Below are 14,447 nucleotides of genomic sequence, written 5' to 3' on the forward strand. Positions count from 1 at the left end.
GTTTAATATGAGTCACTGTCTCATATAAGTGGTTGGCCAGGTTCTGAGCCGTGACGTAGATTGTGAAATTGATAAGAAATGAAAATTGAAATGAAACATGAACATAGTGGTCATGAAATGGAAATGGGTTATGAATTGTTTTATGAGAATTGAACATTTATCAATTGCTAATGTCTTAGTCATTGCTCATACTGTGTTTAGCATATCTCTACTGGGCGTTGTCTCACCCTTTATGGGACATTATTTTCAGGTACAGGTAGTATGCCACCTCCAAGGACATAGCTTGGATGATGATGAGAGTTGAAGACTCTTTTTGTTTATTTTGATGTATTACATGTAAATTCAAGCCAAGGGCTTAATATGTATTGAGTTAGTACTCTTTTTTTTTGTAACCAAGTGTTAACTTGGAAAGCTGTAAGCCCATAGGCATTTGCTTTCTTGTTAACATGTAATACAGTTGTAACAATTACTCTGATGAATAGAAATGGTTGATTTCTTTTGTATCAATGCATGTCTAAAATGTTGGGTATTATGTATTATTTTGAGGGCGTTACAACTTGGTATCAGAGCGTACCGGGTTCGAATACTTTGGGTACGTGGGAAGTGATTAGGATCACAATGGGCTTGTCTCGCTTGATAGAGACTTAGATGTAATGTCATATGCTATGTGCTTAATTGATAACATGCTTATGTGACTATGTGGGTATGGGATTTAGTTTCTAGGATGTTGATTGGATCCTTGGGTTTCTGGGAGTCTTGTTGGAAAAGCACTTGATCAATGTTGTTTCTAACCGGAACTCTAGTAACGCCTCGGGACTATCATTATCCGGAAATAAAATTCGTAAGTGCTTATGTGTTTATGTACTTACGTGGAGTGAATTACAGTTGTCCATGCATTAGGACGCGAGTGTTATAGCTTCGGCACATTTGTGAATGTGCTAATAGTCTTGGTTACCTTTATTAGGATGTCAGGACGAGGGCGTGGTAGGCGTGGCAGCCATGGTAGGCAGGAGGTACCTTTACCGGATGACGTTTCGGCAATGCAGGAGGGAGTTGGTCAGGCCAACGTGGCCGAGCCAGCGGGTCAGCAGGCTATGGGCGCCTTGGCCCGAGAGATAGCGGGAGCTTTGGGTATTCTCAGAGCTGAGAATCAGGTTGTTGAGGCAGGGCCTTCTTTCTTGAAGAGGGAATTCTTTCGGTCTAACCCGGACTAGTTTGTTGGGGATTCGAAAGAGCCACTTAAGGCTGACGAGTGGTTGGAACAAATGGAGAAGACGTTCGAGATGCTTGGCATCGAGGACGGGGCTTTAAAGGTGACCTTGGCATCCTTCCAACTGAAGGGAGATGCGGGTCAATGGTGGAAGTACGAGAAGGGCAGTGTTGGTGGTGCATGAGAGGCGTTTGTGAATGCTTTCCAGGAGAAGTTTCTATCTTCAGCTGCAAGGGAGAAGCTGAGGGAACAGTTTTGCCAGCTTAAACAGCAGGGCATGTCAGTGGCCGAGTTTGAGGCTACTTTTACTAGTCTATCTAGGTTTGCACCTGAACTGGTGGCGTCCGAGGAACGCCGTTGCTTTGAGTTTGAGCAGAAGTTGAGGCGTGGGCTCAAGCTGAGGGTTGGAGGATCGTTTATCCGGGAGTATAGACGTTTGGTGGATGCTGCTGCTCATATAGAGATTATGATGCATGAGGAACATGAGGGGCAGAGAGGCTCTAAGAGGAGCCAAGATGGTCAGGGTGATGGCAGGAGACAGAGGGGTTCTAACCCTCAACAGTCTCAGGGTGGTTTGGCTAGATCGACCTTTCCAGTGCCGAGTGCGGGCTCTGGGAGAGGTAGTCAGGGAGGCTTGACTTGTTTTGCGTGTGGCCAGCTGGGCCACAAGTCTTCAGTTTGCCCGGAGAAAGGAGGGGGTCAGCGAGCTGCTTCTTCTTCAGCTAGACCTCAGGGCCAGAGTCAAGGCAGGGGCCCGTCTTTGTCTTGCCATCAGTGTGGTCAGCCTGGGCACCTGAAGAGGTTTTGCCCACAGTTGAGTGCCACTTCGGGCGCGTCTGGTTCCAGGCAGACGCAGAGTTATCAGCCAGCTCAGTCTGTGCAGGCCTTGAGGGCCAATCTGGAAGCTTCATCATCCCAGTCAGTGCAGCAGTCTTTTGCTCCTAGAGGTGAGCAGGTAGATCAGGGGCCTACAGGGCGCGTGTATGCTGTTACCGCGCAGGATCTAGTACCGGCTCCATCAGTAGTGAGAGGTACCTTTGTGTTTTGCAACTCGGTTGCTAGTGTATTGATTGATACGAGTGCATCTCATTCTTTTGTGTCTGCTGCATTTGCATCTGTTTTCGAATTGGAGTTGGCACAGTTAGCATCTCCTATATGTGTGGTATCGCCTATTGGTGGTGAGTTGATCTTGAAACAAGGTGTTAGAGGTTGTGATATAGAGGTCGCCGACCATAGGCTTCATTTTCCTTTTGTTGTCATGCCCATGAAGGGTTTTGATGTTATTTTGGGTATGGACTGGCTATCATCATACCGGGCTGTTATTGATTGCTACCGCCAGAGGGTCACGGTTTGTACCTTGAGCGGGGAGTGTTTTCATTTCTTGGGGGATCGGGTTGGTAGTGTGTTGCCACCGATGTATGATCCGTGAGGGCGGAATGAGCTTAGTGGTCTACTTGCTAGCTTTATGAGTGGTGAGTATGATGAGACTCAGATTGTATTGCCTAGGGTGGTTTGTGAGTATTCAGATTTTTTTCCCGAGGATCTCGTTAGTTTGCCACCTCACCGAGAGATAGAGTTCTCTATTGATTTAGTGCCTGGCATAGCGCCGATTTCTATGACACCTTATCGTTTTGCCCCAGCCGAGTTGAGTGAATTGAAGATTCAGCTCCAGAAATTGCTAGATAAGGGTTTTGTTCGCCCTAGTGTTTCGCCATGGGGAGCACCGGCCCTCTTTGCTAAAAAGAAAGATGGTGCCTTGAGATTGTGTATAGACTACTGGAAATTGAATTGGGCTACGGTCAAGAATAAGTACCCTATGCCCTGTATAGATGATCTGTTTGACCAGTTGAAGGATTCCCGTTGTTTCTCTAAGATAGACTTGAGATCGGGTTACCACCAGTTGAGGGTCAGGGAGGAAGATATTCTGAAGACGGCATTTCGTACGCGGTATGGCCACTATGAGTTCCTGGTGATGCCGTTTGGGCTCACCAATGCACCTGCAGTCTTTATGGATTTGATGAACCGGATCTTCCGGGAATTCTTAAACCGTTTTGTAATAGTTTTCGTGGACGACATTCTTATCTATTCGCCTTCTGAGGAGGAGCACGAGGAACACTTGAGAGTGGTGCTTGAGTTACTTAGAGCCCATAGGCTGTATGCTAAGTTTGGGAAGTGTGAGTTCTGGCTAGGGGAAGTCAAATTCTTAGGTCATGTGGTATCCGGGGAAGGGGTGTCTGTTGATACATCCAAGGTAGAGGCAGTGCAAGATTGGGCACAGCCTAAGAGTGTGTTTGAGATCCGCAGTTTTCTGGGATTAGCTGGGTATTACCGTCGGATTTCTCCAGGCTAGCTTCGCCGTTGACTAGATTGACGCGGAAAGGGGTCAAGTTTGTGTGGAGTGAGACTTGCGAAAAGTCGTTCCAAGAGTTGAAGGTTAGATTGACCACCGCTCCGGTTTTGATTATTCCGGGGAGAGGGTTGGGTTATTCGGTTTATTGTGATGCCTCACGAGAGGGTTTGGGTTGTGTATTGACGCAAGAGGGGAAAGTGGTAGCTTATGGCTCACGTCAGTTGAAAATACACGAGAAGAACTACCCTACACACGACCTAGAGTTAGCAGCAGTGATCTTTGCCTTGAAGATTTGGAGGCACTACCTTTGTGGCGAGAGGTTTGAGGTGTTCTCGAACCACAAGAGTTTGAAGTATCTGTTTACACAGAGAGACTTGAATTTGAGGCAGAGGAGATGGATGGAGTTCATGGAGGACTATGATTTTGAGTTGCACTATCACCCGGGAAAGGCCAATGTTGTGGCCGATGCCCTTAGTAGGAAATCCATTAGTGATGTAGCTTGTATAGCCATCCGGGAATGGGAGATGTTGGGTACGCTTGGCGAGTTTGATTTGCTTCTGGGCGAATCTGTTGAGGCTGCGGCCTTGTTTTCTGTTGTTGCGCAGCCTACACTTGTGACTCGAGTGTTAGAGGCACAGAGAGGTGACCTTGAGGTGGAGTCCTTCCGAGAGAAGATCTCCAGTGGGAAAGTTGAGAAGGGTTTGACGGCGTATCCCGACCAGAGTGTGAGATACCAAGACCGTTTGTTTGTACCAGAGTCTTGCCGAGAGGAAGTACTCCGAGAGTTTCACCATTCACGCCTTGCGATGCATCCGGGAGGCACTAAGATGTATCGGGATTTGGGTCGCCAGTTTTGGTGGCGGGGTATGAAGAGAAATGTGGCTGTTTTCGTGTGAAGGCCGAGCATCAGAGGCCAGCGGGTTTGTTGCAACCCTTGCCTATTGCCGAGTGGAAGTGGGAGCATGTCACTATGGACTTCGTTGTAGGTCTTCTGAGGACTCAGCGGGGTAGTGATGCTATTTGGGTGGTTGTAGACCGGTTGACTAAGTCGGCGCATTTCATTCCTATGCGCGTGAGAGATTCGGTAGGTCATCTCGCCGACTTGTATATTCGGGACATAGTGAGATTGCACGGGGTTCCAGTGACGATCGTCTCAGATAGAGATCCTCGTTTTACTGCCAGGTTGTGGCAGAGTTTGCAGAGTGCCTTGGGCACTAAGTTGACCTTTAGTATGGCTTATCATCCTCAAACTGACGGGCAGTCCGAGCGTACTATTCAGATCCTTGAGGATATGCTTCGAGGTTATGTCCTTGACTTTAGTGGGACGTGGGAGAGGCACTTGCCATTGGTGGAGTTTGCCTACAACAACAGTTTTCAGTCTAGCATCGGTATGGCACCGTTTGAGGCCATGTATGGCCAACCGTGTAGGTCTCCAGTGTGTTGGGTCGAGGTGGGTGATGCACCTTTGTTGGGTCCGGAGTTGGTTAGGGAGACAACGGAAAAAGTTGAGCTTATCCGTAGGAGGCTTGTTACAGCCCAGAGTCGCAAAAAGAGTTATGCCGACCATAGGAGGAGGCCTTTGGCGTTTGAGATATGTGATAATGTTTTCTTAAAAATATCACCTAGGCGAGGTTTGATGAGGTTTGGGAAAAGTGAGAAGTTACCCCCTCGGTTTATTGGTCCCTTTGAGGTCCTCGAGAGGATTGGAGAAGTTGCTTATCGTTTGGCTTTGCCACCGCAGTTGTCTGGGGTTCATAACGTCTTTCATGTTAGTATGCTTCGGAAGTATGAGCCGGATCCGTCCCATGTGTTGAATTGGACCGACTTGGAGGTAGATGAGGATGCCACGTATGAGGAGAGACCGGTTCGGGTCTTGGATAGGCGGGATCAAGTCTTGTGAGGCAAGACCATTCCCTTGGTAAAGGTTTTGTGGAAACATCACGGAGTGGAGGAAGCCACTTGGGAATGTGAGTTGGAAGTCCGTGAGAAGTATCCGGACATGTTTATTGATGTGTAATTTTGTAATGAAATTCTGTAATATTGTTGAACTTTAAGAGCATTGTATATGTCTTAAGTTGTAAAACATTGTGAATGTTTTGGTTAATGGAAGTTTGTTTTAACATTGCGCATGTTAAGTATATTGTGGAAATGCAAGCATATTATTAATGTTGCATGTGTTAAGAAATTGTGAGAAACATGTTGAAATTGGTAGATTTCAAAAGAATGCATGTTGATAATGCAGGTTGTTATGAATAATGTGTTTTGCCTTTTGAAAAGAGATGGGATTGACCGGTAATGGGTCGGGTTGTTTAATATTATGTTGTAATATTGTTGAGAATGGAGAAAACCTATTTTTGGAAAACTTGTGTTTAATTTCGGGGACAAAATTCTTTAAGGGGGGAGGTTATAGCGATCCCGGTTGTCCCTTCACTGTTCTGTTGTATTCCGGACTCGATCCGTGAAGTTGGTAGTTGTATCTGTCTTGTTGTCGTCCTTTAATTCCACTTGATTGAGTTTTAGGATGTTTTGGGCAGGATTGTTACAGGTTGGTTAGGCCTTGGTTTCAATTCCTTATTGCCCAGTTTTTAGGCGGTCCGCTCGAGCGGGTCTTCTTGCGCTCGAGCGGGGATTGCACACTCCCAGTTTTTTGTGTCCCTGCAAAACTTCTGCAGGTGTGATTTTTACGCTCGAGCGGGTTTCTTTACGCTCGAGCGGTGGCGCTCGAGCGGGTACTCTGGCGCTCGAGCGGGTAGTACCTTTTTGGTGTAAGTTCTGGGAGGGGGAAATATACGCTCGAGCGGACTGGTTTTCGCGCTCGAGCGGATGTACTTTATTCTTGTGTCTTGGCACTCGAGCGGGCCTTCTTGCGCTCGAGCGTGTCCAGATTTTTGTTCTTGACGCTCGAGCGTTGTGTTCTCCGCTCGAGCGGGAATGTCGTATATCAGTTGGCAGCTGGGCATTTTAAAATCACTTTTTGCATTCTCTCTCTCTCTCTTACTTTTCCAAAAAGCCATTTGAGAGCTCCTCTCTCTAAAACTATAGACACCCCATTTTTGACCGCCTTTAAGACTTGGACGCGACTGATGGTTTTGAAAGATGTGCAGGGCAAATGTTCAATTTCTTCGGCAAGGAGAGAGAGTCAAATCTCAACTTCATACCCCTTTTTGGACCAAAACAATCTTGATCAAAAGATTTTAGACCTTGAAACCCTTTCTTTCAAAAACGTTTTTGAAATAAAGTTTCTACAATGTCCCGACGCTTGCATTTTGTTAAATATCGCGCTTTTCGGTAAACCGAGCGAGGACAAAGTGGAAATGAATGAAGGAGAGATGAACTCTTTTGAAAAATCTTTCAAAACACCTTGTTTAGGGGTTTGGAGTTGAAGAAAAGAGGAGAGGAGAGAAGAAAACAAGGTTGGGAGAAGTTCGGCATGGATTCGGGTAGGACCGAATCTGCGCGGCTTCATGGAAACTAGCATAACTTTTTCCACAGGAGGAATTTAATGCAAGGTTTGTGCCATTGGAAAGCTAATTTCTGGGGCTTCAATTTGGACACTTGAACGGCCACCATTGGACTTCCCAATCACCGGCCGGCCACCTTTCTTTCCGGAAGAACCATTTTTTGTTCTGAAAAGTAGCAGGCCAGCCAGAAAATCTAGCAGGTCGGCCACCTATTTGGTGAATGGCCTTTTTTTCCCTTTTGAGCTGGTCGGCCATGATCCTTGTCCCAAGTGCATTCCAGCCATGTATTTTGTTTTGTACTTCACCCATGTCCGAGGGTTTGACCTTTTTGGGGGGAAATTTGAATTGATTTTCCCCCCCTATTTTTCCCCCATTTTCCTCCATTCCTCCCTCTATAAAACCAGGCCTTCCAGCTCCCATTTGAAGGGTTACAAAATTTGGTTGAAGGCTCTTGCATTGTATCTCTCTCTCTCTACACTCCAACCCTCAAAACCTCCCAAACCCTACACCATTTCTACACCACCACCTAGCACCACACCACCACCATCCATTCCAGCCACTTGGAGCTGGTTTTCCAGAGCTTAGGAGCACCTTTTCTCAAGCCAAGAGGCCGTTGAAGTTTGATCTACAAGGGTGAGTCATACTTTCCCTCTTTTTGAGCTTCTTTTGCATGCTTTCTAAGCCATACTTTCTTGCGTATTTGGGCTCCGACCCTAACTGAAAATAGCATTATTTTGAGCTCCTTTTCATGTTTGTTTAAGGGCCTCTCCCTGTTTGAGGCTTCCTTTTCACACTTGCTTCTTTACCTCTCTTGTATGCCTCCTTCTTGCATAGTATTTTAGGCTCATTTGTAAATTGTTTCAATCTTGGTTATAAACTGAAAAGTGGCTTATTTTGAGCCCTTATTCAACATTGTTGAAGGGCTCTTCACTGTTTGAGGCTTCCTTTTGTCACTTGCCTCTTTATCCCTCTTTTGGCCTTATTTTTGCATATTTTGTTAGCCCCTTGTGCTTGTATTTTTGGGCTCTAGTCTGAACTGTAAATAGCCTTATTTTGACCCACTCTTCATGTTTGATCAAGGGTCTTTTGCTGTTTGAGGCTCCCTTTTTACTCTTTGTGTTTAAACCTCTTTTTAGGCCTTATTTTGCATAGTATTTTAAGATTACATGTGCACTGTTTTGGGTTTGGTCACTAACTGTAAAATACCATTTTTTGGGCCCTTCTTCAACTTTGTTGAAGGGTCCTCCTCTGTTTGAGGCCAGCAACCATCACTTGCTTCTTTGTCTCCCTTTTGGCTCATTTCTTGCACAATGTTTTATGCCTGTTTGTGTTTAGATCCGTGGCTTGTTATAAATTGTAAAGTGCTTCATTTTGAGTCCCTCTTCAACTTTGTTGAAGGGCTCTTGGCCATTTAGGGCCAGAAGCTGCTACTTGCTTCATTACCTCTCTTACGGGGCCATTTTTGCATGCTAGCTTAGTCCTATTTGTGTCCATTGTTTGGCCTTACTTAAAACTGTAAATATGCTTATTTTGGGACTATCTTGCATCTATCTTCATGCTTCATGATCAAATAATGCATGCTTTGCATAGCCATAGGTCATTCCATATACCTAATTTCATGTTTCGGGTCTCATTCCATGCATCAGGTGCCATATTGCCATATTTCGGGGCTGTTTAGCATCATATTCCAGTGCTGAAATTTTCATGTTTGCATACCATATTTCATGCATTGCCATGTCTTGTTAGAGTGGCATTTGGTGCCTTAGGATCGGTCCTCGATTTGCGTGCATGTGTGCACGCATCTCGAGTGTCTCATTTTCACCTAATGGCTACTAATGTGAGTGTGGCTGAGGTCCACTCATGTTGGTGTAAGTCCATTGTGCATTGAGTATGCCATTTCATTTTATAACATTGCGTATGCTAGGTTGTATGTTAGCGCATTGTGTATGCCATGTTACCTCGTGCATCGTGTATGCCATTTCATTTCATTTCATAGCATTGCATATGCTAGGTTGTATGTTAGGATTGCATTCATGCATGTCATGCATATTGCATTGTGCTTGGGATAGGAGTTAGCCCGAGCACGGGAAACGAGGGACGTTTCGTACTTCGAGTGACGGAACGTGTCTCAATTCTCAGTCACCGACACTCCGGATTATCCATGATGGAGTTTAGGTTTTGTTGTGTTTATATGTGCATTCATTTCATATTGAGTCGTGCAATTTGACTCCTCGGCCATCATGCATCGATATGCGTGATTGGTGGCACGAGGATCGAGGCATGCATACATTTGTGAAAATACATTGCCATGCCCTTTTTCTGCTCTCTGTTGCAGCAAATCAAGAATCAGTAGCCTTTCAAAAGCTTTGCACAGCATTCCGGCATCAATCGCAAACAGAGGCTAATTGGGGCATCGCAGTGGATTTCCGTGCTAAGCAACCCGAGCATGCATCATTCATCATCTGGAGCGGAGTCGAGGCAATCCCTAGCTTGCATGCTAGTTTACAGCTTTCTTAGTTTAATTTGTAAATTAATTAGGATTTTGTATTTATTCGGGACTGTATTATTTATTCATTTGGGACTGTATTATTCTTTCGGACCCTCTGCGCGAGGGCAATGTTGTAATAAGTGTGCGTGTGTGTGATGTATGTCTTCCAACTCCACGTCTTTCTCCCTTTTATTTACCCACTTATGATGGTTAGATTAGGGCATGTTTCAATTAGCATACAGTATGATAGCATGTTTGCATTCATTCATCTGTTTTGCATGCACCGGGCTCGGCGCATCATACTAACTGCATTGTATTTTCAATTCCAAGTTGAATACATGTTAGCTGTAGCATTTCATATGCCATGTTTAGAATAGCCGAGCCTGCTATAGTTGCATTTTTGCATGTGTTGCATTAGGCACTTCTGTATAGTTAGGATCATGCATGGATTTCTAATTAGCTTCTGTTTTGGCTTGGAGTACTCGGTAAGTTTTATGCTTTAGCATCCTTGCATGCGTGTGAGTGACTGCCGTGAATAGCATGCTTACCATGAGGCTATATGCTTATGTGATATAACTACCTGAATGCTTGTGGGTGAAGGTTGGGTTATTTGGATTGGAACAATTCGTTGACTGTGAGTTTTTTTTAAGCCCACTAGATAGTGGCAAAATCATGTTTTTTTTCTAAGCCCACTCGAGGGTGGCAAATCCACGTCTTAGCCTACTTGCGGGTAGCACCATCAAACCATTTTCAAATAAACAAACATGAAATGTTTTGTTCCAATTCAGGCGATCCAGTCTATACTTGTATGCTGTGCGCATCACATAGTAAATCTAGGCTAATAACCGGAATAAGAACACACAATGTTTTCAAAACTTGATATCATGGTTAGTAGAGGCCGATCTTTGATCGGGCGAGCGGGGGTGCTCACGAAGTGACCTTCCCCAATCGTACCCAAGTTCCCGAGCCGAGGCAACTTTGGTGATGACGGACACGTGGCCTTAGGCAACGAGTCAGGGTTTCCTAAATTTTCTAAAATAAAACATTTAGGTGGCGACTCTGTATCTGGCAAAGCAGTCCATGTTTGGCACTTCTTTCAAAATCTGTTTTCTCAAAACGATTTGCCGGATTTGGACTCTTTGGTTCAGATTTAGAACCGTGACAATTTTAGAGTCCTGAACTGTAATGAGCCCAATATCGAACGGAACGGGGAGCTCATCCCTCCTGGGGCGTTCGGGGACGTCTACAAAAATCATAACTTCTCTCTAAGTGTTGATCTAGCTAGGGTGTTTTCCTCACCTTTGGTCTTCACAAGAGTTGGGTTGATCGTCGAGGGCTATCCATTGATCCAAAAATATTGAGTTTTGGAGCACGTCGAGTTTCCTCACCTTCTTTCCTTGAGCTCTAAATTTGAGGTAGGGATTCCTACTCACTCTTATGGTCTTTGACATAAATTTTTGGTTGTTTTGATAAAGTGTTGTAGTTGGGTAATTTTGGGACTTAGGGTTTCAAAATGTGTTAAAGAGGGTTTTGTGATTTTGGGCTTATAATATGTATTTTGGGTTTCAAAATAATGATATTGTTGTTGGTTGTTGATATATAGGCCATTGGGTCAATATTGGGAAATGGGGTAGAAAACCCTAATTGGTTGTATAAATTAATTTGTATGATTAATTTGAGAAAATGATGGTTATATAGAATTGAGTTGGGAATAATGAAATTGACTCATTATATGGTTGAATAGTGGAGTTGGGTTTATAAATCGCTCACTTTTGAAAACATTGATATTTTATCTGTTGGAGCTTTTATTATCTGTTTAGAAATAATTGCTTGGGCTACCAGTGGAGGGTAGTTTTGATTGTTGTAGACAATGCATGATGATTAGGCAAACTAAAACTAATCAATTGGATATGTCATAGAGTATGACGGTTGATAGAATACATTAACGTTATGTATTGATTGATTGTGTATATGACCTATGCGTATATACATTGTGTGTGTGGGAGGAGATAGGGGATGTACTCCACGGTTTATGGGAAGATAGGGGATGGACCTCTAAACCGGATGTCGTTTGGGAGGAGATAGGGGATGGACTCCACTGATACAGCTCATATGCTTGTCAGATAATGTGTTGATATAGCTCATATGCTTATCTTTGGAAGTGTTGATACAGCTCATATGCTTATCATTGGAAGTGTTGATATAGCTAATATTGATATAGCTAATATGCATATCTGTTGAAATGTGGATACAGCTTGTATGCTTATCTGTTGAGATATTGATATAACTAGTATGTTTATCTATTGTAAAATGGGAAATGTTTAATATGAGTCACTGTCTCATATAAGTGGTTGGCCAGGTTCTGAGCCGTGACGTAGATTGTGAAATTGATAAGAAATGGAAATTGAAATGAAACATGAACATAGTGGTCGTGAAATGGAAATGGGTTATGAATTGGTTTATGAGAACTGAACATTTATCAATTGTTAATGTCTTAGTCATTGCTCATACTGTGTTTAGCATATCTCTACTGGGCGTTAGCTCACCCTTTATGGGACATTATTTTCAGGTACAGGTAGTATGCCACCTCCAAGGACATAGCTTGGATGATGATGAGAGTTGAAGACTCTTTTTGTTTATTTTGATGTATTACATGTAAATTCAAGCCAAGGGCTTAATATGTATTGAGTTAGTACTCTTTTTTTTTTGTAACCAAGTGTTAACTTGGAAAGCTGTAAGCCCATAGGGCATTTGCTTTTGTTGTTAACATGTAATACAGTTGTAAGAATTGCTCTGATGAATAAAAATGGTTGATTTCTTTTGTATCAATGCATGTCTAAAATGTTGGGTATTATGTATTATTTTGAGGGCGTTACAAGCACTGCAACCAATCTCTATACACGTCAAAGAGATGGATCATCTGGACACCGAAGTTTGGGTCATCCCTGATGACTCAAAAGAGATACAGTGGGTTGGATTTTTGGCTTTTTAAAAAGCCTTGTTTGAGATAGGTTTTTTTGGCTTTTTGACTTTTTGGGGAGGTGTCCATATGTAAAATTACCCAAATGCCCTTGAGCATACTGTGTTCGCTTTGCTGTTCATTTACCTGGGTGTGTGGGTTGCAAGGCTACCACATCAGCCTATTATTTTTGTTTTCTTTCTTTATTTATTTTTATAATTACGAGAAAAATGAAAATTTTACCGTTCTTAAAAAAAGAAAAGAAAAAGAAGGGCTTGTAAAAAATTGTATGTCAAGATACAAGCTTTGACGAAAATTTTCAAAATTTTATTTGGTTCAAATTTTTTGAATTTTTTTTTTTGTAAAATTACTTTCTCTCTTCTACACATCAATCAATCACTTTTTCTCTCTCATCTCTCATTCTCAATCACTTGTTCTCTCTGACACACGTCTTCTTAATTACATCAAATCATACCAAACTCCCAAATTGCAAAACTATTTTCAAAATATAACCAAACAAACCAGAAAAATTTTAGTTACTCTCACCCCAAATATTTTTTAAAAAATTTATCTCCAAACACATTCGTAAATTTCCCTTTTGGTATCTATTTTCAAACACATCACCACTGCACTTGTTTTACAATTTGTTAAAGAAAAGTTGGTACAAATCATATTGCTACCTTTTACCCAAAATTTAGTTGACGACCAAATGTTGTAATTTTCGACATAATACGTGCCCATTTTATTTTATTTTTTTAATTTTTAATTTTTCTGTCACAGTCATCAAATCATAATACCATGGTTTGCCATCGTGTTACCATGCTTCATTATTACAAGTTCATAACAAATTTTCTCTTTCTCCAACCCAATAATTTTACAAAATAAGGCATGTAAATCGTAGTACTTTCATTTTTTCGTGCAAACACATACATATTGTACAATATAATATAATCACATACATTCCGACCATGGCCGAACAATGTTACAAGCATACGAATATTAGGTTGAGTATATGTTTCCTAACATTCCGTTATTGTGCATGTACACTAACTTGTCCCATATGCGAACTTGCACCAATGCCATATGGGGGTCCTCATCCCCAACCATTAAACCATCATCGTCATGTGCAACTTCCGGTATGCCATTTACTATTGTCATAGCCTCTTCTTCGTTGAAGACGAGGTTAATAGTTGTTGGATTGCCAGTATTTCTATGTATATAGTTATGTAACGCCATTGATGCACCAACCAACTGAACTTGTACATTTGCAAAATCATACTGAGACATATTTTGAATAAACCCCTATCGATTTTTCCATGCACCGAAAGTGCGTTCCACTTCATAAAGACCAGACAGAAGCATCATGTTCCATCATAAAAACCACACACAACCATCATATTTTTTGGAGCTAAGGAAAAAAAAAGAAGAAGATGATGAAAACAGCACAGACAATTTGCCATTTCTTCTATCTATTTGAAATTTTCCAAAAAAAATATGAACGGGAAATGCAAAAAGTAAAAAAGGTATAAGATCAGTCAGAAGAAGATTCAGGGGCAGTGGTGCTTAAGCACCAATATGATGGACAAAATCCTTAGAGAACCAGTAACTTGAATAATCACAAAAGAATTTACAGCCTTGGTGTTGTTGTTGTAGTTAAGTTATAACTTATAACCACTCAAACATAAGCTGGGAGTTGGTTTCAAACTTTGGAAAAATGACACATCTGTAGAAGATTTAAGCGTAGTGACCTAGATCAAGCTTGAGGTGAAATTATTGCCAAACCCAGAACCATGGTTACCAAAGGTTGCACACCAAGCGAGAAAGCAATGTTTCATTTATACAAACTCTATGTATGTCTATTACTAATCTAATAGATTCATCATTTACCCATAATATAGACTGTTTTAATACTTGATCCAAAAACCAATTATCTTAACAACCTCATGAACATTCTAATGACATCAGGCTGAAAGTGAACA

Source organism: Camellia sinensis, chromosome 5, assembly GCF_055761805.1.
Source record: "Camellia sinensis isolate YWXY chromosome 5, ASM5576180v1, whole genome shotgun sequence".
NCBI classification, from domain to species: Eukaryota; Viridiplantae; Streptophyta; class Magnoliopsida; order Ericales; family Theaceae; genus Camellia; species Camellia sinensis.